Below are 25,170 nucleotides of genomic sequence, written 5' to 3'. Positions count from 1 at the left end.
GTTGGGAAAGTAATCGGCCTGAAGTGGAAAAAAACACATAGCTGCTTTAAAATCAGCAGAAATAGAAGCTCTACTGAATGAATATTGCTGGTTCATTTGTACCTCCTCAGGTAATTTTTCCGCCCTAAAATATGAGCGACCAACTGAAGAAAGGAACACCGCCAGGCACAATATCTACAGTGCATCCTTCTGGTTGGGTCCAAACCAATCTGTTCACTCAATGGTTCCAACACTTAATTGAAAACACCAATCCTGCAAAGGAAAAGCCTGTCCTACTGACCTTGGATGGGCACTTACGCCATACACAGAACACTGACTTAACTGATTCGGCAAGAGAAAACCATGTTACCATAGTGTCATTTCTTCCTCATAGCTCGCATAAATTTCAGCCGTTGGATAGGAGGTTTACGAGTCCTTTGAAAGTCTGCTACAGCGAAGAAGTCAGGCGGTGGCTGAGACAAAATCAATGGGCTCTCTGTGCTTATGAGATCATGGAGTTATTTGGAAGAGCTTATGTCAAATGTCAAACAGCTCAAATTGCTATCAATGGTTTTAAAGTTACCGGGATATACCCCTTCAATAAGATGCTTTTCTCAGATGCTGAATACATTGACGAAGCTAACAAAAAGCCAACAACCTCTTTTTTATAAAACCGCTAAGGGACAACCGTTGATATAAGACAATCCATCAACTTGTTTGGGTAGACAAGGCAGAGCCATTCAATCCAAACAAGCCATCGACATCTTCAACAGCTCAGCCTAAGCCATTCGATCCAACCAAGCCATCAACATCTTTGGCAGATGAGGGGTTGACTCCACCACCATGTGGCGCGTCACCAGAATTTAGGTCGTCTACCAAACAAAGTCCACTCGTCATATTTCCAATCCCGCGTATCAAAAAGCCGACCTCTACTAGGGGACGAAAAGGTTGTAGTTCTAGTGTGATCACTTCCTCGCCCTGCGAAATACATCTGATAGAAACTCAGAAAGCTAAAGAAGAAAAAGAAGCTACGAAGCAAGAGAGACGTGGTTAAGGACAAAAGAGCAGACGTGGTTGCGGTCACGGTTCTGTATGTCAGATCTTCAGGCAAAGGAAAAGCACCCGAAAAAAAAGACTTAATTTGAAGAAAGAAGACGATAAACACAGCAATGAGGATGAACATGCCAGAATCTCTAGTGGAACGTCTGAAATAGAAGTCATTCCAGGAGTTACGCCTTCCCAAGATGATGACGGTGAGTGCATCTTCTGTTCCGGTAAGTTTTCATAGGACACAAAAAGAGAGTTCTGGGTCATGTGCCTGATGTGTGAGCTTGTGGGCACATACGAAGTGTGCATGGTCTGATAAAACACAATTACATTTGTGACTTCTGACGCTATAGGCAATGTATTCATAAATTGTTCGATTTTGTTTCATTTTCTAATTTTTTCTACTTCAAAATACGTACTTGATTTCATTAAAGCAATACTTCTAACCTTAATTTTGTTTTATTTCATTGTGACGTCTCTGTGACTCATTTTTATTACTATTTATAATATTTTGAAAGGGAATCCGAAATAGGCACCAATTTTCCAAAAAGAAAAATGTAAGTTTTCTTTGTAATCCTTCATAGAATAAGAAAATTGTTTCAAACTGTATAAAATTTCACTTAAGCGAGTTGACAACTAAATGAAGTATATACTGAATGCTCATCAAGCGTAAATTCCCGATATTATACATTTTAAAAAATGAAAACAGAATGGGAGGCCACTTTTGGGTACTTTCCTCTACCAACATCGAATAAATGTACAGTATACACACGTACAACAAAATTTTTTTAGGGAATGAAGGAATAGACTGTTAGACCTTAGGAAGGAAATGTGTGTTTTATTACGATATATCGCTTAAGCTATAGAATGGCATGGACTACAGCTATCGTTGACTGGGCCACAATGGAAAAGTGTGGGGCAATTGACTGAATAGGGACAACGTTTATTAAGATGAAATTTCACTGAGCTTTGATCACTAACAACCATAAACAAAACAATCTACAGCATAATCATCCGTTAGAGAGCAGTCTCTGTTTTTTCCTTTATATTCTTCTTATATGAAAAGAGCAACCAGAAGCACAATGGAATTAAATTAATTAGAATTTATTGCAGCCATACCAATAACCATAATAAAATATTCACGGCTGAACATCGAAAGCTCAACTCCTCCTGCAAGATTTTAAATAAATTTCAATTGCGTCCACCTTACGTACACCAGTAATTAACTGTCTCTTTCCACAGTGTCTCACAAGGCACAAATTACTATAACCAAACCAAAGATAATATGTTTAAAATTAAAAACCAAAATTCACAATATGTTATGAAAATGTGGTGCTACAGAAGAGTGCTGAAGATAAGGTGGGTAGATCACGTAACTAATGAGGAGGTATTGAATAGGATTGGGGAGAAGAGAAGTTTGTGGCACAACTTGACTAGAAGAAGGGATCGGTTGGTAGGACATGTTTTGAGGCATCAAGGGATCACAAATTTGGCATTGGAGGGCAGCGTGGAGGGTAAAAATCGTAGAGGGAGACCAAGAGATCAATACACTAGGCAGATTCAGAAGGATGTAGGTAGCAGATGGTACTGGGAGATGAAGAAGCTTGCACAGGATAGAGTAACATGGAGAGCTGCATCAAACCAGTCTCAGGACTGAAGACCACAACAACAACAACAATACCAGATCCGATTGTAAGGTTTCCTTCGGTGCCAAACAGGAGGCCTGCTGGGATGGATCCCACGCGAACTTGCACGCTTTTTTTTCCACTGCTCGTTCAGTGGTACTGCTTTACCCACAATCTCATTGACAAATTAATAAAAAAAACCTAGCTATATCGAAAAATCGAGCTACTTCGTTGACATTACATGGCTAAGGATGCTGCTTAATTGCTTAATCACTTCTATCCTCCCTGGATGAATTATATTACCTCAGTTGACACCAAAGGGCCTAAAAACATCATTAGATAGTAGGGAAACTCAACATTTGGTGGTATTGTGGGCTCACGGTGAACCCTACCCTCTTTAAACGTTCAGACACATCCCTGAGGTGTTGCAGATGCATCACCAGATCATTCAGGTGAAGGTAAACATATTTAATTTTTTTATACACTACTGGCCATTAAAATTACTCCACCAAGAAGAAATGCAGATGATAAACGGGTATTCATTGGACAAATGTATTATACTAGAACTGACAGGTGATTACAGTTTCACGCAATTTGGGTGCATAGATCCTGAGAAATCAGTACCCAGAACAACCACCTCTGGCCCTAATAACGGTGTTGATACGCCTGGGCATTGAGTCAAACAGAGCTTGGATGGCGTGTACAGGTACAGCTGCCCATGCAGCTTCAACACGATACTACAGTTCATCAAGAGTAGTGACTGGCGTATTGTGACGAGCCAGTTGCTCGGCCACCATTGACCAGACGTTTTCGATTGGTGAGATATATGGAGAATGTGCTGGCCTGGCAGCAGTCGAACATTTTGTGTATCCAGAAAGGTCCGTACAGGACCAGCAACATGCGGTCGTGCATTATCCTGCTGAAATGTAGGGTTTCGCAGGGATCGAATGAAGGGTAGAGCCACGGGTCGTAACACATGTGAAATGTAACGTCCACTGTTTAAAGTGCCGTCAATGCGAACAAGAGGTGATCGAGACATGTAACCAATGGCACCCCAGACAATCACGCCGGGTGATACGCCAGTATGGCGATGACTAGTACACGCTTCCAATGTGCGTTCACTGCGATGTCGCCAATCACGGATGCGACCAACATGATGCTGTAAACACAACCTGGATTCATCCGAAAAAATGACGTTTTGCCATTCGTGCAACCAGGTTCGTCGTTGAGTACACCATCGCATGCGCTCCTGTCTGTGGTGCAGCGTCAGGGGTAACCGCAGCCATGGTCTCCGAGCTGATAGTCCATGCTGCTGCAAACGTCGTCGAACTGTTCGTGCAGATGGTTGTTGTGTTGCAGACGTCCCCATCCGTTCACTCAGGGATCAAGACGTGGCTGCACGATCCGTTACATCCATGCGGATAAGATGCCTGTCATCTCGACTGCTAGTGATACGAGGCCATTGGGATCCAGCACGGCGTTTCGTATTACCCTCCTGAACCCACCGATTCCATATTCCGCTAACAGTCATTGGATCTCGACCAACGCGACCAGCAATGTCGCGATACGATAAACCGCAATCGTGTTAGGCTACAATCCGACCTTTATCAAAGTCGGAAACGTGATGGTACGCATTTCTCCTGCTTACACGAGGCATCACAACAACGTTTCACCAGGAGACGCCAGTCAACTGCTGTTGGTGTATGAGAAATCGGTTGGAAACTTGCCTCATGTCAGCGCGTTGTAGGTGTCGCCAGCGGGGCCAACCTTGTGTGACTGCTGTGAAGAGCTAATCATTTGCATATCACTGCATTTTCTTCCTGTAGGTTAAATTTCGCGTCTGTAGCACGTCATCTTCGTGGTGTAGCAATTTTAATGGCCAGTAGTGTATCAGAAAAGAGGTGTCTATAATCTTTTATAGTACTGCAGCTTCTGTCAATTACCCAAATCTCTCCCTACTAAATTCCAACAGGTTTCAGTAAGTGGTGAAAACAGTGACTATCTTCGAACATACCCCAGATGCATTTAGTTATAAGCCCTATCCCCCCCCCCCCAAAAAAAAAAAATAAAAAAAAAGCAGGAATGCAAGTCCAGTAGCAGCACCAATCTCAATATTACTTACTTATTCAAATTGTGTTACTGCACCAATGGGCGATACTCCGCATTACATTAGCACACTGGACTCGCGTTCGGGAGGACGACGGTTCAATCCCATCTCCAGCCATCCTGAATTAGGTTTTCCGTGATTTCCCTAAATCGTTTCACGCAAATGCCGGGATGGTTCCTTTGAAAGGGCACGGCCGATATCCTTCCCCATCCTTCCCTAACCCGAGCTTGCGCTTCGTCTCAAATGACCTCGTTGTCGACGGGACGTTAAACACTAACCTCCTCCTCCTCCTCTGCATTACACCTGGGTACCAAGACTGTCGGCGTTGTACATAGTTATTTGGATGGTCGGATGACACCTTGCTTCAACATCCCTTTCTATTTGTTCTTTCAATACTTTCATTCTTGGCACCCATGAGCTATACTGTGCTTCTTAATAGTGACCTGATCAGATATCTCGAAGTGGTATTCAACCAAACTGGTCACTTCCAACTCCTCAATCAAGGCGTCAGAAAACTCTGTATCATACCCCTTTGATTTTTCTCGCTGAGAAATCCATATGAGTGAGCCAGTTGTTCCTCCAATGTGTCCGAGTTTCCTCCACTACTTTGTCTCATCTAAGATATATCCTCCAATACTGCCATGACTCTCCATTGACCATGCCTGGAAAAGTCGTACTTTTTCGTAGGTCTAAACTTATAAGGAAACTGTTGTCCCGACCAATGAGAGATTAAACCCACTTTAGTTACAAAATTGCACAGCACGCACTCCATAGACAAACTTTCAGTCACCCTCACAGGGATCTTCCAGACATAATTAGTGACTTTGATCTTAATTTTTAAAATTCACATTACCCGCAGATTAAATCTGCCTGCATTCACATACGTCCATTCTCCACTACCGCCACTTATAGACTGTCCATGTGCCGCTAAAAGTAGAAGTAAGCGTACGGCATTGGCGCCGGGAGTCCTCCATTCGGGGAGGTTCGGCAGGCGAGAGCAAGTACTCATTGCATTCGACGCCACGTTGGCCGCCTTGCGCGTCGGAGAAAATCTTCTGCCCCAGCCGGGAATCGAACCCGGGCCTCTTGACGTGGCATTCCGGCGCGCTGACCACTCAGCTAACGAGGGCGGATTATGAGCCGCAAACCATTGGTAGTCAAAAATGGAAATTGTGCTCCACAGGCCGAGCAGAGTGTATACCGATTTCTTGTTAACTACAGCGCAAATTTGGCATCCCACCAGCCTTTATCCCATCTGATTCTCTTTCACTACACAACCCTTCCTCACCTGTCTACCACAGCTCCAACACGTTACTGTTAATGATGCTATTTCACGATGCTACGGTGGCTGTTTAATAATGAATGATTACAATTTCTTATGTTCATAATTTCTCGCGCTTAAATTTAATCTTATGATATTCGTTAGCTTAATGTGCAACAAACACGCCGAAGTAATTTCATTGGTTGGACTCCTTTTGCCCGCCTGTGAGAGGCAGGCAAAGTCAGACATGTTCAGTATCACCTACCGCTGCAATGGATGTGACGCGAGGAGCAATATACCGTTTTGAAGTTCTGCTTTTGTCTCAGCAACTCTTCAGCTGAGGTCTATACAGTGTTAAAGGAGGGCAGTGGAGAGTCTGTTCTTCCCTACAGCACAGCTCGAATGTGGTTTAAAATGTGGATGGTAGACAATCAATTTTAGAGAATGTGGACCCGGTGCTCCAGTTACTGCTCTTACGGAAGAAAACATCAACACTGCTGCTGTCAATGTGAGACAGGATCGACGAATTACCTTAAGATCACTCTCATAAATACTGAACATTCCATTAGGTGCCACCCACACGTTGGTGACAGAAAAATTACACATGACACGTGTTTGTGTGCGATGGGTTCTAAGACTGTTGATTCCCGAACAAAATAACATTCGCATGCTGGTCTGAATGTAGTTTAAGTTGATGTTAGGAAGATCCGGAGTTTCTCTCTGTAATCACTGCTGATGAAACTTGGCTACATCATTTTGATCCTAAGAGCAAACAGCACAGCTCAGCGTGGAAATCTCCTTCATCACCAACTCCCAAAAAAGCAGAAGTTGTTGCTTCTCCCTGGAAAGTTACGGTCATCTCATTCTTTGATAATCATGGAATAGTTTACGAGCATGTTGTACCTGCACACACATCAGTAACTGGACAATCATATAGCTTAGCAATGGATGGTTCTCTCGCCGGATTCCTAGCTGACAACTTCGTGAAATATCAGCTCACAATTACAAAGAAAAATTCCCTTTTCGGCTCGTTACGTAGGCAAAGTAATTATTGCCTTTGACTGCAATGACCAAGAATACGAAAAGTAGTTCAGCATGATCAATAGTTTCCTTGAGAAAATGCTTCACAGAAGAAATTGATTTCCATCCCGTTTCTAGGCAGTATGTCCTATTGGATTAATCGGATGCTGTACTAATAATGATAGTTTTGTACTAATAATAATTGTTCATGAACAAAAATAAATGTGTGTGTATTAGATTTATGGGAAGAGCTCGAACTTTCAAGCACTGAGAGAAAAAATTGACTAATTTTTATACGATTAGCTTCACCTAGCAAGTAGTACTCCTGATCTATTAGCCAAATTGATTACTCGGTGCTTGCCTCCGAGTAGTGTTCGTTATCCTTAAAATTCTATGTTCAGTAAAAATACTGTACTTCACTTATTATTTTACAATGTACTTTGCCATCCACAGTTCGCTGCTGTTTGAAATTTTTGTAATATACCATTTTGGACATGTAGCCCCATCTCCCCCCTTTAATTTTTAGCGTGTTTTTGTTCCACGTATAACATCGAGGCGTTTATATTCATTAGTGAGGCTTTGCTTATTATTTTTCTGATGGTTTTATAAGATCTCCCTCCTAGAATATTTGTTCATATAGCATGCTTTATCACGATATTTTTATTTTGCTTATTCCTCCACAGGTGCTTCGGGTGCTTTTTGCACATTTTTTAAAGAGTCTATGTTTACCTGATCATACAGGATCTTTGTAAGACATAGGACTTTAATAGCACTCTTCTTATCCCATTTTCTCTCCCTCTATTCAACTGTACATCAGTTCTCTCAATAATATATACTAGTGATTTCTCACACGCTGCTCATTGCAGCAAAGTGTATATACTACGTGCAGGAGCGCCATCTATTAGATGTAACTTAAGGGGACACACCCCTGAATTGGTTGCATTTTTAGTATTATTTTCACCCTCATAGTGCAACTGATCTATAAATGAGAGATAGCTCAAAATTCGTATGCACAATTAGGGTCATAAGTCAAAGCATTTTCTAAAAAAAACATTGATATGTTTATTATATTCTGGTACTAAGAACAATAGTTATGATAGTATAAAAAACGGAACACTATTTCGCTGCAGTACAATTTTCTTTCGATCCACTGAGTGCACGGCTTGGAAAACGAGTCAGAGTACAGACAATATTCACATACGTGTGTTATGTCTCCTATATCTTTCCTGATGTTGATGTATGAAAAAGAGAAGTAATTTATTTTACTACAAGAAAAATATTTATAAGTGTAGCTGAAACATCACCGACGTTATTATCACGTTATAGTAGGCAAGGGAAGTAGAGGAGGTCATTCTAAATATCTGTACCACTTTTTGTGAGTTTAACTTCAGTCATGTAGGAGAAAAGTGTACCTGAATGATGAAAATTCAAGTTTTCGGTAAATCGCAAAAGAATTTTTACAGATTTATTAACTTACCACTATGCACATTTAGAACATTTCTGCTGCATACTCCAGTTGTCCTTCTGTTTCCTTATCATCGATACTCTTTCTCTTCGTTCTTTTCTTTATCCCTGACTTTGGTAGTAGCTTCTGCAGTTGTCTCTGCTTCGGTTTCCTTCTACATATCAGTAGCAGTTAGAGTTGGAGCCATATTCCTTCCAATCTGGACGTTCAATTTCTTCATAAAATTGATCTTAGAAATTGCACCATCATTGAATGTTATTATTGCATCCATTACACCAATCTTCAGCACTGTCAGTCCAACAAACACAGTTTTGGCTACCCTCTCAAGTATACAGCTGTTGAAGATTTCATTTGCATTCTGAGAGAGACCATGCATACATTTCCTAAGTAGATTTTTATTTGCCAGAGCCCTTTTTATAGGCTTAATTGCCTCCATTGCAGCAAGTGGTAAGGAATGCTTATGGGTATATCGTATACCTGTAGCATTGCTCAGCCAGTACTTGCGCCACGAATATTCCCCTTTTGGACACAAACCATGTTGTACGGTTTCATCTGTTGACACACTGTGAAACCATGTTGCCCAAACCGCTCGTCTCACGTTCTTCAAATCTCCTACATTTCACCTTATTGCTAGTCCATAATATTGAGTCAAAGAATCAATTTAACTATATGTAAGACGACCTGGCATAAATTAATCATAGCCAACACTTGCTTCAAGAATCATAAAAGAAGGTTGTATACATGGAAGAGGCCTGGAGATACTAGAAGGTTTCAGATAGATTATATAATGGTAAGACAGAGATTTAGGAACCAGGTTTTAAATTGTAAGACATTTCCAGGGGCAGATGTGGACTGTGGCTACAACCTATTGGTTGTGAACTGTAGATTAAAACTGAAGAAACTGCAAAAAGGAAAGAACCAGAGGTTGTACAGAGTTTCAGGGAGAGCATAAGGGAGCAATTGACAGGAATGGGGGAAAGAAACACAGTAGAAGAAGAATGGGTAGCTTTGAGGGATGAAATAGTGAAGGCAGCAGAGGATCAAGTAGGTAAAAAGCGTGCTAATAGAAATCCTTGGGTAACAGAAGAGATACTGCATTTAATTGATGAAAGGAGAAAATACAAAAATGCAGTAAATGAAGCACGCAAAACGGAATACAAACGTCTCAAAAATAAGATCGACAGGAAGTGCAAAATGGCTAAGTAGGGATGGCTAGAGGACAAATGTAAGGATGTAGAGGCTTATCTCACGAGGGATAAGATAGATACTGCCTACAGGAAAATTAGAGAGACCTGTGGAGAAAAGAGAACCACTTACATGAATATCAAGAGCTCAGATGGAATCCCAGTTCTAAGCAAAGAAGGGAAAGCAGAAAGGTGGAAGGAGTATATAGAGGGTCTATACAAGGGCGATGTTCTTGAGGACAATATTACGGAAATGGAAGAGGATGTAGATGAGGATGAAATGGGAGATATGTTACTGCGTGAAGAGTTTGACAGAGCACTGAAAGACCTAGGTCGAAACAAATCCCTCTGGAGTAGACAACATTCCATTAGAACTACTGACAGGCCTGGGAGAGCCAGTCCTGACAAAACTCTACTATCTGGTGAGCAAGATGTACGAGACAGGCGAAATTCCCTCAGACTTCAAGAAAAATATAATAATTCCAATCCCAAAGAAAGCAGGGGTTGACAGATGTGAAAATTACCGAACTATCAGTTTAATAAGTCACAGCTGCAAAGTACTAACGCGAATTCTTTAAAAAAAAAACAAAAAAACAAAACAGAGATGGGGCCCCTCCACGCCCGCACCAACGTGATGACCAAACCAAAAGTTTTACTGTCACCTCCGTAAACATGTTAGTTATCTAGTAAGTGGATGACAGGATGCTGGGCTGTGACGTTGTCCGTGCGTCTGGGTAAGACTACGCATTAACACGGTCCATCAGGTGATAGATAGTGGACGAAACGCGAGTGAGGATAGCGATTTGAAGAGCAGAGGGAAAAAAGTGCCATATCTTGTGCCGTGGAAAAAAAAAAAACGTCTGCGACAGTGGAATGGGTAGTAAGAGCAGTAGTGGCTTACTAACTGCGATAGCTCATGCAAGGTTGGATTTGTTAGTACAGGTATATTGCATAATTACCGTGACAAGCGATGGCGATGTGTCCCGGTTGCTGCAGCTGCTACATTCCTGGAACAATCAAGATCGTTATTAAGTAGTGGGAGATCGGCCATAGATCATCTCACTGTGTGGGGGATGTGTGGAGCTTGTTTGCATGCAGTGTACGGTACGGCTTCCCTGTGTGGTTCCAGTTATTCGACAGTGTATTTCAGCTGGATATCCAGTAATGGCGTCTGATTAACAGGGGCTCGCCTGTGCCGTTATGTTTGCGTATGCTTGGCCATAGATGTTATGTCCTTACAAGTCTGTCTTTTGGTCTTTTATGTTTCCATCTATGGTTGTGGTCGTAGTTCCCCAGATTCAGAATAAACGGGTTCTGCGAATGTCTGGAGTTTCTGTATAGTCTTGTGGTGAGTTTGTGGTTTACCTCCGTGGGAGTCTCAAGTCGATATTCCCGGTGAAGGTCCGCGATGCGTGTGTATCGTGGAGCATTGCTTATGATTTTGAGTACTTTGTTTTGCATGAGCTGCAGACGGCGCAGGCGTGTAGGCGCAGCGTATCCCCAGACAGGAGCTGCGTACGTCATCAGAGGTCGGATAAGTGTCATGTACATGGACCTCGACACCCTTCTGTTCAGTGTGCTACGCCTGTTGAGCATAGGATAGAGTTGTTTGAGCCTCGCGCTAGCTCGGTTGGTCATGTGTTGTATGTGGTCCCCCCAGAGTAATTTCCGGTCCAGCCAGACACCGAGGTATTTGACTTTCTCGCGGAAACATATTGGACGTGCATGTAGAGTTATTGGTCTGCAGTTGCGGTGTTTGCGCAGTTGCTTCGGTCTTCTAGTGAACAGAACGGCTTCGCACTTGTCGACGTTTACTCTAACACGCCATTTCTCCAACCAAGGCTCGGCCACTCTGAGTGCAGTCTGTAGGCGTGACGTAATGTTTGATGGTTTCCAATCTTGCGCAAGGATGGCTGTGTCATCCGCGTAGATTGCCGTCATTGTGTTGTGTGTGGTTGGGAGGTTAAACAGTAGGGGCCCTAGGATGCTTCCCTGGGGTACTCCCGCGTGGATACCGTGTCGTGTTGATTGTTTTCCCTGCACGTCAGTGTTGAAACTCCTGTCTGTGAGGTATGAGTGTGTTAGACGCAGCAGCCCGTCGGGGAATCCGCGTCGCTGAGTTTGCGGATGAGGCCGTTGTGCCATAGACGGTCGAAAGCCTTTTCGATGTCCAGGAACACTGCCCCTGTAGTTTTGTTTATGTTGAAGCCATGTGTTATATGTTCAACGACCCGTAGGAGTTGTTGTGTTGTGGAGTTGTGATTCCTGAAGCCGAATTGCTCCGGTCTCAGGATGTCATTTGTTATGCAGTGTGGCCGGCCGCGGTGGTCTAGCGGTTCTAGGCGCTCAGTCCGGAGCCGCGCGACTGCTCCGGTCACAGGTTCGAATCCTGCCTCGGGCATGGATGTGTGTGATGTCATTAGGTTAGTTAGGTTTAAGTAGTTCTAAGTTCTAGGGGACTGATGACCATAGATGTTAAGTCCCATAGTGCTCAGAGCCATTTGAACCATTTTGTTATGCAGTGCGTAGTGATGCGTTTGAGAATCACCTCAACAATCTTACTGAGCGAGCTCAGAAGGCTGATGGGTCGGTAATTTTGTGGGAGGCTGTGGTCTTTCCCCGGCTTCCTGAACATCAGGACCTTGACCGTCTTCCAAAAGGCGGGGAAGTGTTGGTGTTTTAGTATGGCATTCGTTATGTGTGTTAGGTACTCATTTGCTTTATCCGTGAACTCCTGGAGCACACGGTTTTGAATGCCATCATGACCAGGGGCTTTCCTAGCAGCGAAATGCATTATAGCCCAGGAGACTTCGGCTGTGCTAGCATGTCGAATGTCGTCGCGCGATGGTTGGGCTAGAATGCGTGTAACCTCTTGGTCAGTAGCAAGTGTGAACACTGAATCTGATGGTACCAGGTTCGGTGTGAATGACGCCGCGAGTGTTCGGGCCATTAGTTCTGCTTTCTCTTCCGCTGAGTATGCAGGTCCGTCAGGCCCTTGAAGCGTTGGGGTGTATATTTTCTCCCTGGTGAAGTGTCGGGCTAGTTGCCACACGCCAGGTCGTGCGGTGTCCAGCCCTTCGAGTTTTTGGTTCCACTGTTGTGTTCTATGTGTTTGTATTTTATCGTGTATGATGCCCTGTAGTCTGTTAATGTGCCGTTTGAAGTACGGACGCCTAGTGCGCTGCCATTGTCTCCTGAGGCGATTCCTCATTGAGATTAGGCCCAGGATTTCCTGGGGCAGGGCCGCACTGCGTTGTTGTGAGGTGCGATCAGGTATGGTGCCTGCCATTGCGTCCTGGACGGCGTTAGTGACGGTTTCTACTGCCTCGTCAATTTGTGCTGTTTCATTAATTTCGTGTATAGCTGGGATGTGGATATCGAGCGTTTGCTTGAACAATGTCCAATTCGCACGCCCGTAGTCCAACATCTTGCGTTGTTCCATGTGCTGCAGTGTTTCCTCAATGTAAATTTACGTTTTTCAACCCAGGAAAGTCGTTGCACGTGGAAATCGCTACTAATTTTCTTTCTTTCTTTCACTACTGCCTTTATCCTGCATTGTGCGCCGGGTCGGCAGGGTTAAGTACGTATTTGGCATGGTTAAGTTAAGGGGTGGCCGGATGCCGTCCCTACCGCCACCCCGTACCCCACGGGACGGTATTAGTGTACCCCAGCTGTCTGCGTCTAGTGTAAGACTTATACGTCTTCGCTAGCTCTGTGGTAACGTGCTGACCTGTGAAAAAGCGTCTGTTATGGTTTGCGGTTCCAGTCTAGCTGACTTAACGTTTTATCCCTTCTGTGAAAGAGCTACAAGCAGTTACATTAGGCTGTAGGAGGAGGATTGGTTTCCTGCATGGAATGTGTTGATCTCTAATGTTGGGTGCTCCATGAGAAACCCTCCTAGATGTTTAAATTCAAAAACACATGTGCAGGACCAGTCTTCCACCTGTAATGACTGCTTCACCCATATCTTGACCTTGTTGATGAGTGGTAACAACATAAAACCCAAATTTGCAGGCAGTGCTCTCTGTTGCCCTGGTCTTCTGTTAAAATTCTTCAGAGCTGCTTAATAACTTATTACAGATGCTCCATGTTCTACCCCTCTACTGGGATCCCATCAAAGTTGTCTTTAAAATTGAGGATTCCGGTGCTTGTAGCAAATATTGTGACTTACTGTTAGATGTACTGAAAGAAGCGTCTTTATGGAAAATGTTGCGAAGAAACACACTGAACCTACTTCCTCCCAGCGCACTGGCACACGCTCCAGGGGAACTGCCTTATGTATTTTTTTTCTTTTTTTTTAATAAAAACTGCGTTGTTGTGAGGTGCGATCAGGTATGGTGCCTGCCATTGCGTCCTGGACGGCGTTAGTGACGGTTTCTACTGCCTCGTCAATTTGTGCTGTTTCATTAATTTCGTGTATAGCTGGGATGTGGATATCGAGCGTTTGCTTGAACAATGTCCAATTCGCACGCCCGTAGTCCAACATCTTGCGTTGTTCCATGTGCTGCAGTGTTTCCTCAATGTATAGTATTACAGGTTGGTGGTTTGAGGGCAGATCGTTTTCAACGGCAACGTTAAGTGTCGCTGTAATGCCCTTGATGAGGGCCATGTCTATCACGTCTGGCCTGTGTCCCCTCTGATAGGGAATGTGAGTCGGTTCAGTCGGCGCTAGTAGAATGTAGTTTCTGCCTAGCGAATGTTCGTACAGTTTTTTGCCGTTGGGATTTCGTATGCGTGAAATACATTCTGGGTGTTCTGCGTTCAGATCTCCAGCGACTATTACTCGCGGTGAAATGTTGAGTAATGTGCTGATATCGCGTGTTGAAATGCCTACAGGGCTGTTGTATACCGATATCAGTGTGGTGTAGGCTCCGTTGAACTTGACTCTGATGGCCGTAGCCTTGATTTTTTCCAGTTCAGGGAGCTCAATGTCTTTGTGTATGACGATTGCAGTTCCACCTGCCACGGCGTCGCCCGGTAGGTGGGTACGATAGAAACAGTAGCCAGGAAAGTTTAACTGTTTGTGCGGTTTCAGTTTAGTCTCGCTCAGTAGCGCGACAAGGATTCCCTTGCGCTCCATGAACGCGGGAAGTTCTGCCCTTTTGCTGTGGATCGAGTCTGCATTCCAGAACAGGATCTGTGATAGTGTGTGCGGGTCAGCGTTATGGGCCGGGTGTGGCATATTATTCATGTAAGAGTGTGAAAGAGTGTTGTGATGGCAGTGTGTATGACAGCCCAGTATTGCCCGGTTTCGGCGCCCATGAGCTGGGTGATGAGTGTAGTGACGGCCGTCAGCACCTTGGTAAGGATTTGAACGGTCATGTGTCGGGGGAATAGTGTTTCCAGTATTCCCCCAGGTGGTGTGTTGGTGTTGGGTGTGGCAGCCTGAGGTGCTGTTGTGGAGTTAGCGGCCGCTTGTGCAGGTATTGGGGGGAATTCTTCACAGACGAGTGGAAAAACGGGTAGAAGCCGACCTCTGTGAAGATCAGTTTGGATTCCATAGAAATGTTGGAACACGTGAGGCAACACTGACCCTACGACTTATCTTAGAAGCTAGATTAAGGAAAGGCAAACCTACGTTTCTAGCATTTGTAGACTTAGAGAACGCTTTTGACAATGTTGACTGAAATACTTTCTTTCAAATTGTGAAAGCGGAATGGGTAAAATACCGGGAGCGAAAGGCTATTTACAATTTCTACAGAAAGCAGATGGCAGTTATAAGAGTCGAGGGACAAGAAAGGGAAGTAGTGGTTGGGAAGGGAGTGAGACAGGTTTGTAGCCTCTCCCCAATGCTATTCTATCTGTATATTGAGCTAGCAGTAAAGGAAAGAAAAGAAAAGTTTGGAGTAGGCGTTAAAATCCATGGATAAGAAATAAAAACTTTGATGTTCGCCGATGACATTGTAATTCTGTCAGAGACAGCAAAGGACTTGGAAGAGCAGTTGAACGGAATGGACAGTGTCTTGGAAAGAGCATATAAGATGAACATCAACAAAAGCAAAACGAGGATAATGGAATGAAGTCGAATTAAGTCAGGTGATGCTGAGGGAATTAGATTAGGAAATGAGACACTTAAAGTAGTAAAGGAGTTTTGCTATTTGGGGAGCAAAATAACTGATGATGGTTGAAGTAGAGAGGACATAAATATAGACTGGCAATGGCAAGGAAAGCGTTTCTGATGAAGAGAAATTTGTTAACATCGAGTATTGATTTAAGTGTCAGGAAGTTGTTTCTGAAAGTATTTGTATCGAGTGTGGCCATATATGGAAGTGAAACATGGACGATAAATAGTTTAGACAATAAGAGGATAGAAGCTTTCGTAATGTGGTGCTACAGAAGAATGCTGAAGATTAGATGGGTAGATCACATAACTAATGAGGAGGTAATGAATAGAATTGGGGAGAAGAAAATTTTGTGGCACAACTTGACTAGGAGAAGGGATCGGTTGGTAGGACATGTTCTCAGGCATCAACGGATCACCAATTTAGTAATGGAGGACAGCGTGGAGGGTAAAAATCGTAGAGGGAGACCAAGAGATGAATACACTAAGCAGATTCCGAAGGAAGTAGGTTGCAGTATGTACTGGGAGATGAAGAAGCTTGCACAGGATAGAGTAGCATGGAGAGCTGCAGCAAACCAGTCTCAGGACTGAAGATCACAACAACAACAACAACAAGACGACCTGGTCCTCCTGTGTGTTTTCGTCTGACAGTTTATTCCACTGAAGTCGTTACATAATTTTCTCAGCCGAGCTCCCATTCTTTTTTGTACATGCCAAACACATTCAAGCTTTTTTGTGAGAGCGTCCCATGTCTGTCATTAACAAGAGTAGTGTGTAATTTACAGTCTCCATCTCCAAGGTAGCCTACATACCTCATACCACGACTGACCTCTGACCTTCTAAAAATGTTTAGAACTCCCATTGTTTCCATGTTTCCACTTGGACCATCAAAGTTCTTTACACAAACGTAGGTGCCAATAAATTTTCTAGAACAACCTTGGCAGTGTTTTGTTAGGCATTCATAATCTAGTATCTTACCAGTTTCAATAAATGGGGCAGTTACATCCCATTCAGAGAAATATGACTTCTCTTCTGTCAAAATCTATAAAATGCTGCTACAACGTCTGTATTCTCAGACAGCACTACTGCTTCTTCTGCTGCTCTTTTCATTGAATGTTCACTTTCATCACATAAAGAATTATGTATTAATTTATTGTGTCTGTCAAACCTCAGTGGAGGTGGAGGCAAATCCATCACTGCACAGAAAGTCTGGGCAGCTCTCCTTCTCATTCCAATACATCGCATTGCATAAGCAAGCTGAATATTTACACTGTAATGTCGACTATCAGTTACTGGTGATGTTATAGTATCGCTGTGCATCTTACACGAGTTACAGGCAATCACTAACCGACTTGAATGACCCTTCCTTGCTGAAATGTTCTCAGAAACGTCAATAATGTCTTTACAATTATAATACTTACATTTCACAGCACTCTTCAGAAGTCTTGAAAGCCTGTTTATGTTTACAATAAGATTTCCGTCGATAATGCCGCTCACAATACTACTAGGCTTGTTCTTATTACATTCAGAAAGCGAAAGTTTATGTCTAAAAGCACTGCCTGTAGACATAGGTCCCGCAGGCCACTTTTGAAGAAAGTGATGTATATTATTCGGTTGTGTTGTGTACTAGTTGACGCGAAACTTTGCTTTGGGTATAAATTTATTTGTTCTCGGAATTTGTAGCACAGGAAACATACACACACAAACAAAACAACACACAATAACTATAAAACCACACAAATGTGAAATTCCGAAATCATAAATTCTCAGATCTTTGTTTACATTCGAACCATAGCCTTCTAGACATGCCTGTACTTTGCTTTTGAGATTCAGCGCCCTCTAAAATACACCAGAGTTAACGATCCGTAATTAACAACGAAAGAAAACAGAAGAACAAAATAATGCACCAAGTATTCTGACGCACATACAAATTGATGGATGGGTGTGGCCCCTGTGCAACATTACGTTCAAACTCAATTTTAGATGAACGGAAAATGGTAATGCCCATAAACTATACATTTTTTAAATCAGCATGAAATGCTCTTTTCTATAGACCAAGATAAAGTTTTTCAAATTATTTGGTCATTTTCATGAACATGCCCTCTTAAGGCTAGTGCTCTACTCATAATCCAGTCGGCGCTTGTCATTAGCTCTGAACGTGATATATTGACACGCTGTAGGATTTGATAACACGTTTTATATTTAAATGTCAGTTTTATACAAATCTTTCAAGTGGCATGCTGTATGTGGTTGTATCCTGCATCAGGTATGTGATATATTAAATTTTAATATTTTGTACAAAACCCTACAGAAGAGAGGTATCAGTTTTATTAACGTAGTTAAATGGTGATTAAGTGGATGATATGTACTAAACGGTGTCAACGGATCCCACATTGCCTATAGATAATGTGATTTTAGGGCAGTATGCTACTGTAGAATTTTTTTGTCACATTTCCTGTAATTTTGCTTATTGTAGTGTTACTGCCTTTATTCCATATACAATGTTGAATCTTGGTAATAGGTCATATGTCTTCAGAACAAGACGGTTTTAAAACCTTCGAAACCGCGGTCAAGATTTAATAAAACTTTACTTTGGGACTGGTTGGCTGTTATTTCTAATGCTTTGAAGCTCTTGCGCGCTCAGTTGCTTAAGTGCAGCCATGTTAAAATTCTTGACCTTTTTCCTTTTGTAGGACTATAAGAACCATGTGTTCATACACCCATGGCTAAGACCACAGTAACAGTTCAAGTAACGCATCAGTGCTGCTGTGATGACCACTTACAGGATATTGTCACATAAGGTATGGGACGAAATTGATTACCATGTGATCAAAGTGGCACTCGCAGATCTTTTGTAAAGAGCAAAACGCATCTTGGTTAGTTTGAGGTTCTGTTCATATATCAGTCATACTTCTATATGTAATACCATGGAAAATATAGAAATTTTTAAACAAGTGAATCACTTATAGTAACCATGCATGTTGTACTGCACAGCGAATAACCAAGACAACAACGTATAATCGGCTGTACCCAAGGGAAACTCTCAATATCCATAAAAGCTTCGTGATATACGACCACCAGCAATATCATATTGCCCACTGACGATGCCATAGATAAGTGGAAAGTATCTTCGTAGGACGATTGTAATTAAAAATAGAACGAACTGAAAAAAATTTCCACATTGTGTAATGAATGATAGGTCTCTGTAAATGTGGAAAAATATAAATCAGTGCCTATTGCAGAGACAAAAGATCTCGATTAATCCGATCATAAGATTAAGGGTGACCAATTCGAGTGTGTGACATATCAGTATTGATAGCTCTATTAGGTAGGGTGAAATGGGGCGAACACGGACAATCAGTATTAGGGAAAGAAAATCTTTTTCCTTGCGGTCTTCTCTCTAGGATATTCTTTACCGGGAATGCGATTAGGGTCTAATCCAGAATCTTTTGCTAACGAAAGGTGATTATTACACTTTCTCAGTTACATCAGAGATGCCCTGTTAATACATATTATGTATCTTTAACGCTGCGGTCCCCAGTGCCACGTGCATTCTCATGCCTTTTACCATTGCTTTTATGACAGTTTGCAAGATCCGCTTCGAATATTCGTTTATTCATGAATTCATTTTCTTAATTGTGTGTGTGTGTGTGTGTGTGTGTGTGTGTGTGTGTGTGTGTGTTTGTGTGAAACACCTCACTACTTTGCTCAAATTAAATGCTTACGCAGCAGATATTGGACAACACGAGAAATAAATTAGCCCTGCGACATGCAACCCAAGATTGAGAATACTGACAAATGAATAATGTGTTTCTACCAGCTTAATGAAATGTAACGCATCCGACCGAAATTCTTGGGTGAAATTCAATCAGTGCCTCCCTAGCCCTTAAAAATCGTATGCAGATACAACTGGTGATTGTTACTAGTAACATGAAAGAAAGATAGCATACTCAATGACTTTCATTAATTATTTTGATTGAGCAAAAGAAGCACATTGAATACGTTCCAGCAACACTTCTGACTAAGTGATGAATATAAGCAAGAGTTATAAAAAAAGAAGATGAACTTAATTATTTGGTTGACGATTGTTTTTAAGGCAAGGGAAAGGGAATGGAGTGAACCAACAGCTTTCTTACCGCTAATTCACAGACGAATGTGCCCTTCCTAATTAACAATGGAGTGTGTCATAAAATTAAATTTGGCATGCAGGTCTATAGATCAACTGAATCCTGACCAGAGCTGAGCAAGGAATAGCCATCTAGAGTCCCTAAACTACTGTATCTAACTTGTGTGTTGCCTCGTCATGGCCACAATTACTGGTGTGATGCACGACTCAGGTGCTGCATGATGGATCTGTTTGCACAGACACATCTGGTTGTTGGTGCTGAAAATACAACTGATCCTGCTCTACGCTGAAATAAGTACCGAAAAAACAATGTTGAAATGTATGTTTATGGGAATGCCTGCATTTGTCCATTCCAATAGAAAAATTATCATTAAACTTTCCAACAATCGAATAACAAAGTTAAGAAATATTCTATTGGTATGAATAAAGTCAGAAGGATTCAGTTCAATAAAGCAAACGATTCTGTGTGATGCTCGTACCGAACCGGCACTAAGAGTGAAGCTCTCCTACTTGAATCGGAATATCCTGAGTACTCTATATTTTCAGGAAAGTGAACCGGGTGTCCGTCAAATTTCATATCTAATTAAAAATCTTAATCTGATAAACCAGGAGGTTAAACATTGTCTACTTTGCTGAATGCTAGGTCAGCAGGTTATAATGCACTTGGAGAGAACCAAGTAGACGTTGTCTGTGACGGTACGCCAATTGAACACTGTCAATTACACGACTGTTTGAGCTGTTGAGCCTGAAAACAGCATTGCCCGACCCATCTGCAGTCAAAGTATTTAGAGTGTCAAGAATAGGGAACAGAGAGAGTGATACATATGTCTTTCGATGGGAATTACGAAAACTTGTCCCCCACTATGTTTCTGTCTTTCCCACTACTCTTTTCCAGTCACACGCCTGAGCACCACAAGAGTCTAGTTACTACCGAAAGAAATAAAAGGCTATTATCCAATCGAACACTTAGTTTTATCTTTCTAGTACAGGTGAGGGACATCCATGATGTTACAATGTCTTCGCTAATTGGAATGCGCTCTGAATGCTACTGTATTCCCACGCTACAATTTGAGGCTAAAAAGAAGGAACGCCCTTTAGAAGTGGATGGTGAGTGGTATTTTTGCATCCCGTGTTCATATTTCTTGAAGATTCCGACCCAGAGAGACACAGAGAGAGCGGAGACCTTCTCTAACATTGGAAAGGCAATAAAACGAAGACTCAAAGAACGTTTCCCCTTTTGCAAGGAAAACAAGAGGGAGATGTGCGCCATTTCCTGTCTCGGGCCCGCATTTTTGAAGGTTCCAATCTGCCGAAAGATGTGTCTGACCAGTGTGGAGGGAGAGACCGAAGTCCTTCTCTAAGACAGTGGGGGCAGTAAAATGAAACGTTAAAGTAGATTTTCTGTTTCGCAAACCCTTAAGCCAGTTGTATGTTAAGGAGAAAAAAAAGGTAAAAACAATCCTGTATATTCTCTGCGTATTGGAGAGACTGCCGGTCAAATCCCAGCACTCTTTGGACAGGTGGTGACGCCCTGTCATGAACTCATAACTGCGTAGCTGTTAGACAAGCATCCCTGGCTCACTCTGTCCATCGCGAAAAATGCAAAACTGTGCGCCTCCCCCTTTGGCGCTCGTCTCACTGTGATGCCCAGCTACAATTGTGATAAGAATTAAAAAGGAAGTTATACATAGATGAAAAGAAATCATGTGCATACTCATTTCGTAGATACTACGGATTCCATGCAAATCAGCACATCTCATCATTTACATGGACTAATAGGCCATAAGAAAATACTAAAAACACGAGTTAAACATGAGAAATGACACGTTAAACCCGTGATGTTCATCATTAGCCTCCCATTACCACCACTTTTGTGGGAACAGGTGACGGATTTCAAGACATAGTGTGTCATCTCTTAAAGAAATATAAACTTCCCACTTATCGTGGCTGCTACGAGACACTCTTCTATTGATGTTTAGCTGCAAAGTTGGAAGGGGCGCAGGAGTGACACAACGTTAATCAAGAAATACCTGAAACGTCTATTGTAACAGTATCGCCCTGGAAATACCCGACCTAGAAAAATTAAGCTCCTGACATATGGACGCATGGCTTAAGGCCCAAGGTAGATATCGAAATGCGGAATGACTTCCACAATGAGCAACTCAGCATCAACCTCCTTAAGACTGACATTTAATATAAATGAAAATTAACGAATTGGTGGCCAGATCTCACAAACGTGCTTATGTCTTCCATGAGAGTAATGATCGTGAACAAGTTCAGAAAGTGGTTCCTACAAAAAATTCGTGAAGTATATATTTTGGTGCAAGGTGATTTAAGGTCCACTGGCACAATTATAGACAGTAAAATAAAAGGAAATGTTTACATGATATTTTGATTATCTTCAGAATTTCAAACAAATACCACCTGTGAAATCTAATTCAACTTATCTCCTCATTAACAAAAACAACAACAAAGAAACACTTTTTTGTGGTAGCTTCATGTTGCTCACGGAGGACATTTACGTATGTGACGCCTCCTATTGCTACGTAGTGGCATTTCAACGAACAGTGAAACTCTAGCGTCCTTTTTCTATGCCCAGCCAGCATTCTTCACCCGTCGAGATACGTGAAAGCGAGGTGACTCCATACTATCAGTTACTGTGAACAAAATTTGTTGATTAATAAATTTAAATTCCAATTATTACCGTCGGCAAACTGCGTTGTTTACAGGTTGCCGCCAAAGAGTTCATTAATAGTTATTAGCCGGCCGATTCCTGTTTCAAAATTAATTGGTATCAGTGATTTCCGTAGTCCGTGAACACCGAATTAACTCCTTCAAACGTGAGAAGGTTTATTTAACAAAGCACGATCTTTTGTCTTTTGAAAATTATTCCCTTTAATATTATATGGAATAAACTATTACTATTATTATTATTATTATTATTATTATTATTATTATTATTGACCAGATGGAATCCAACATGCGTTTCACTTCTCGTGATATTGTGTTCGATATCGTAGGACACTATAGTTTTTCCTGATCTCGGTTATTATTAATACAGCTTCTTTCATATGATTCACTCTGACGAATGGTCATACTTAATTCAGATAATAAACATCCAAGCACGGTCGATAATTGAAAGTCTAAGGAATTTACTTTCAACCATTCCAGCTTCCAATAATATTATGCAGTGGTGCATGAACATAGGAGACGTGAGCACTCAAGACTCAAAGGCTAAGAGCTTGGACACTAAAATCTCGTACGCTAAAGACTCACAGACGCTACGGACGTGCGTTGAGTTTTGTGAAGCAAAAGGGACATTCATTAGAAACTCATTGAATAAAGCCCCTTGCTAATATAATACTCTATTCCATTGGCTCTTATTATTTTTTATTTCATTTTTCTACTTTAAAACGAGAACTAGTGATTTTATGTGAAATGTGGGACTTGTTCATCGCCAGTTTGAATAAATTTTAGTTTCAAAAATACCAGGTATGTAACGAGGTACACAGCACCTAAAAGACGACTACTTCATTAGAATGTTGTCATCTTTTAAGGTAACCGCAAGATATACCAACATTGTGCCTATTCAGATTTCCTCTTAGAGTGTTGGGGTTCTTCGCTAATTATGTCTGACTATGACTTAGTATTCTAGTTTCTTTTCTAAGAATCAGTATTGTGGATATTTGATTTGGATGTAATTTTCTTCCTTTTCCTTTTTATGATCGAGAAACAGTGTGTTACTCACACACACACACACACACACACACACACATATATATATATATATATATATATATATATATATATATATATATATATATATATATATACTACTGGAAATTGAAATAAGAACACCGTGAATTCATTGTCCCAGGAATGGGAAACTTTATTGACACATTCCTGGGGTCAGATACATCACATGATCACACTGACAGAACCACAGGCACATAGACACAGGCAACAGAGCATGCACAATGTCGGCACTAGTACAGTGTATATCCACCTTTCGCAGCAATGCAGGCTGCTATTCTCCCATGGAGACGATCGTAGACATGCTGGATGTAGTCCTGTGGAACGGCTTGCCATGCCATTTCCACCTGGCGCCTCAGTTGGACCAGCGTTCGTGCTGGACGTGCAGACCGCGTGAGACGACGCTTCATCCAGTCCCAAACATGCTCAATGGGGGACAGATCCGGAGATCTTGCTGGCCAGGGTAGTTGACTTACACCTTCTAGAGCACGTTGGGTGGCACGGGATACATGCAGACGTGCATTGTCCTGTTGGAACAGCAAGTGCCCTTGCCGGTCTAGGAATGGTAGAACGATGGGCTAGATGACGGTTTGGATGTACCGTGCACTATTCAGTGTCCCCTCCACGATCACCAGTGGTGTACGGCCAGTGTAGGAGATCGCTCCCCACACCATGATGCCGGGTGTTGGCCCTGTGTGCCTCGGTCGTATGCAGTCCTGATTGTGGCGCTCACCTGCACGGCGCCAAACACGCATACGACCATCATTGGCACCAAGGCAGAAGCGACTCTCATCGCTGGAGACGACACGTCTCCATTCGTCCCTCCATTCACGCCTGTCGCGACACCACTGGAGGCGGGCTGCACGATGTTGGGGCGTGAGCGGAAGACGGCCTAACGGTGTGCGGGACCGTAGCCCAGCTTCATGGAGACGGTTGCGAATGGTCCTCGCCGATACCCCAGGAGCAACAGTGTCTCTAATTTGCTGGGAAGTGGCGGTGCGGTCCCCTACGGCACTGCGTAGGATCCTACGGTCTTGGCGTGCATCCGTGCGTCGCTGCGGTCCGGTCCGAGGTCGACGGGCACGTGCACCGTCCGCCGACCACTGGCGACAACATCGATGTACTGTGGAGACCTCACGCCCCACGTGTTGAGCAATTCGGCGGTACGTCCACCCGGCCTCCCGCATGCCCACTATACGCCCTCGCTCAAAGTCCGTCAACTGCACATACGGTTCACGTCCACACTGTCGCGGCATGCTACCAGTGTTAAAGACTGCGATGGAGCTCCGTATGCCACGGCAAACTGGCTGACACTGACGGCGGCGGTGCACAAATGCTGCGCAGCTAGCGCCATTCGACGGCCAACACCGCGGTTCCTGGTGTGTCCGCTGTGCCGTGCGTGTGATCATTGCTTGTACAGCCCTCTCGCAGTGTCCGGAGCAAGTATGGTGGGTCTGACACACCGGTGTCAATGTGTTCTTTTTTCCGTTTCCAGGACTGTAATATATATATATATATATATATATATATATATATATATAT

Source organism: Schistocerca nitens, chromosome 2, assembly GCF_023898315.1.
Source record: "Schistocerca nitens isolate TAMUIC-IGC-003100 chromosome 2, iqSchNite1.1, whole genome shotgun sequence".
Taxonomy (NCBI): domain Eukaryota; kingdom Metazoa; phylum Arthropoda; class Insecta; order Orthoptera; family Acrididae; genus Schistocerca; species Schistocerca nitens.
Note: the sequence above shows the minus strand (reverse complement) of the source record.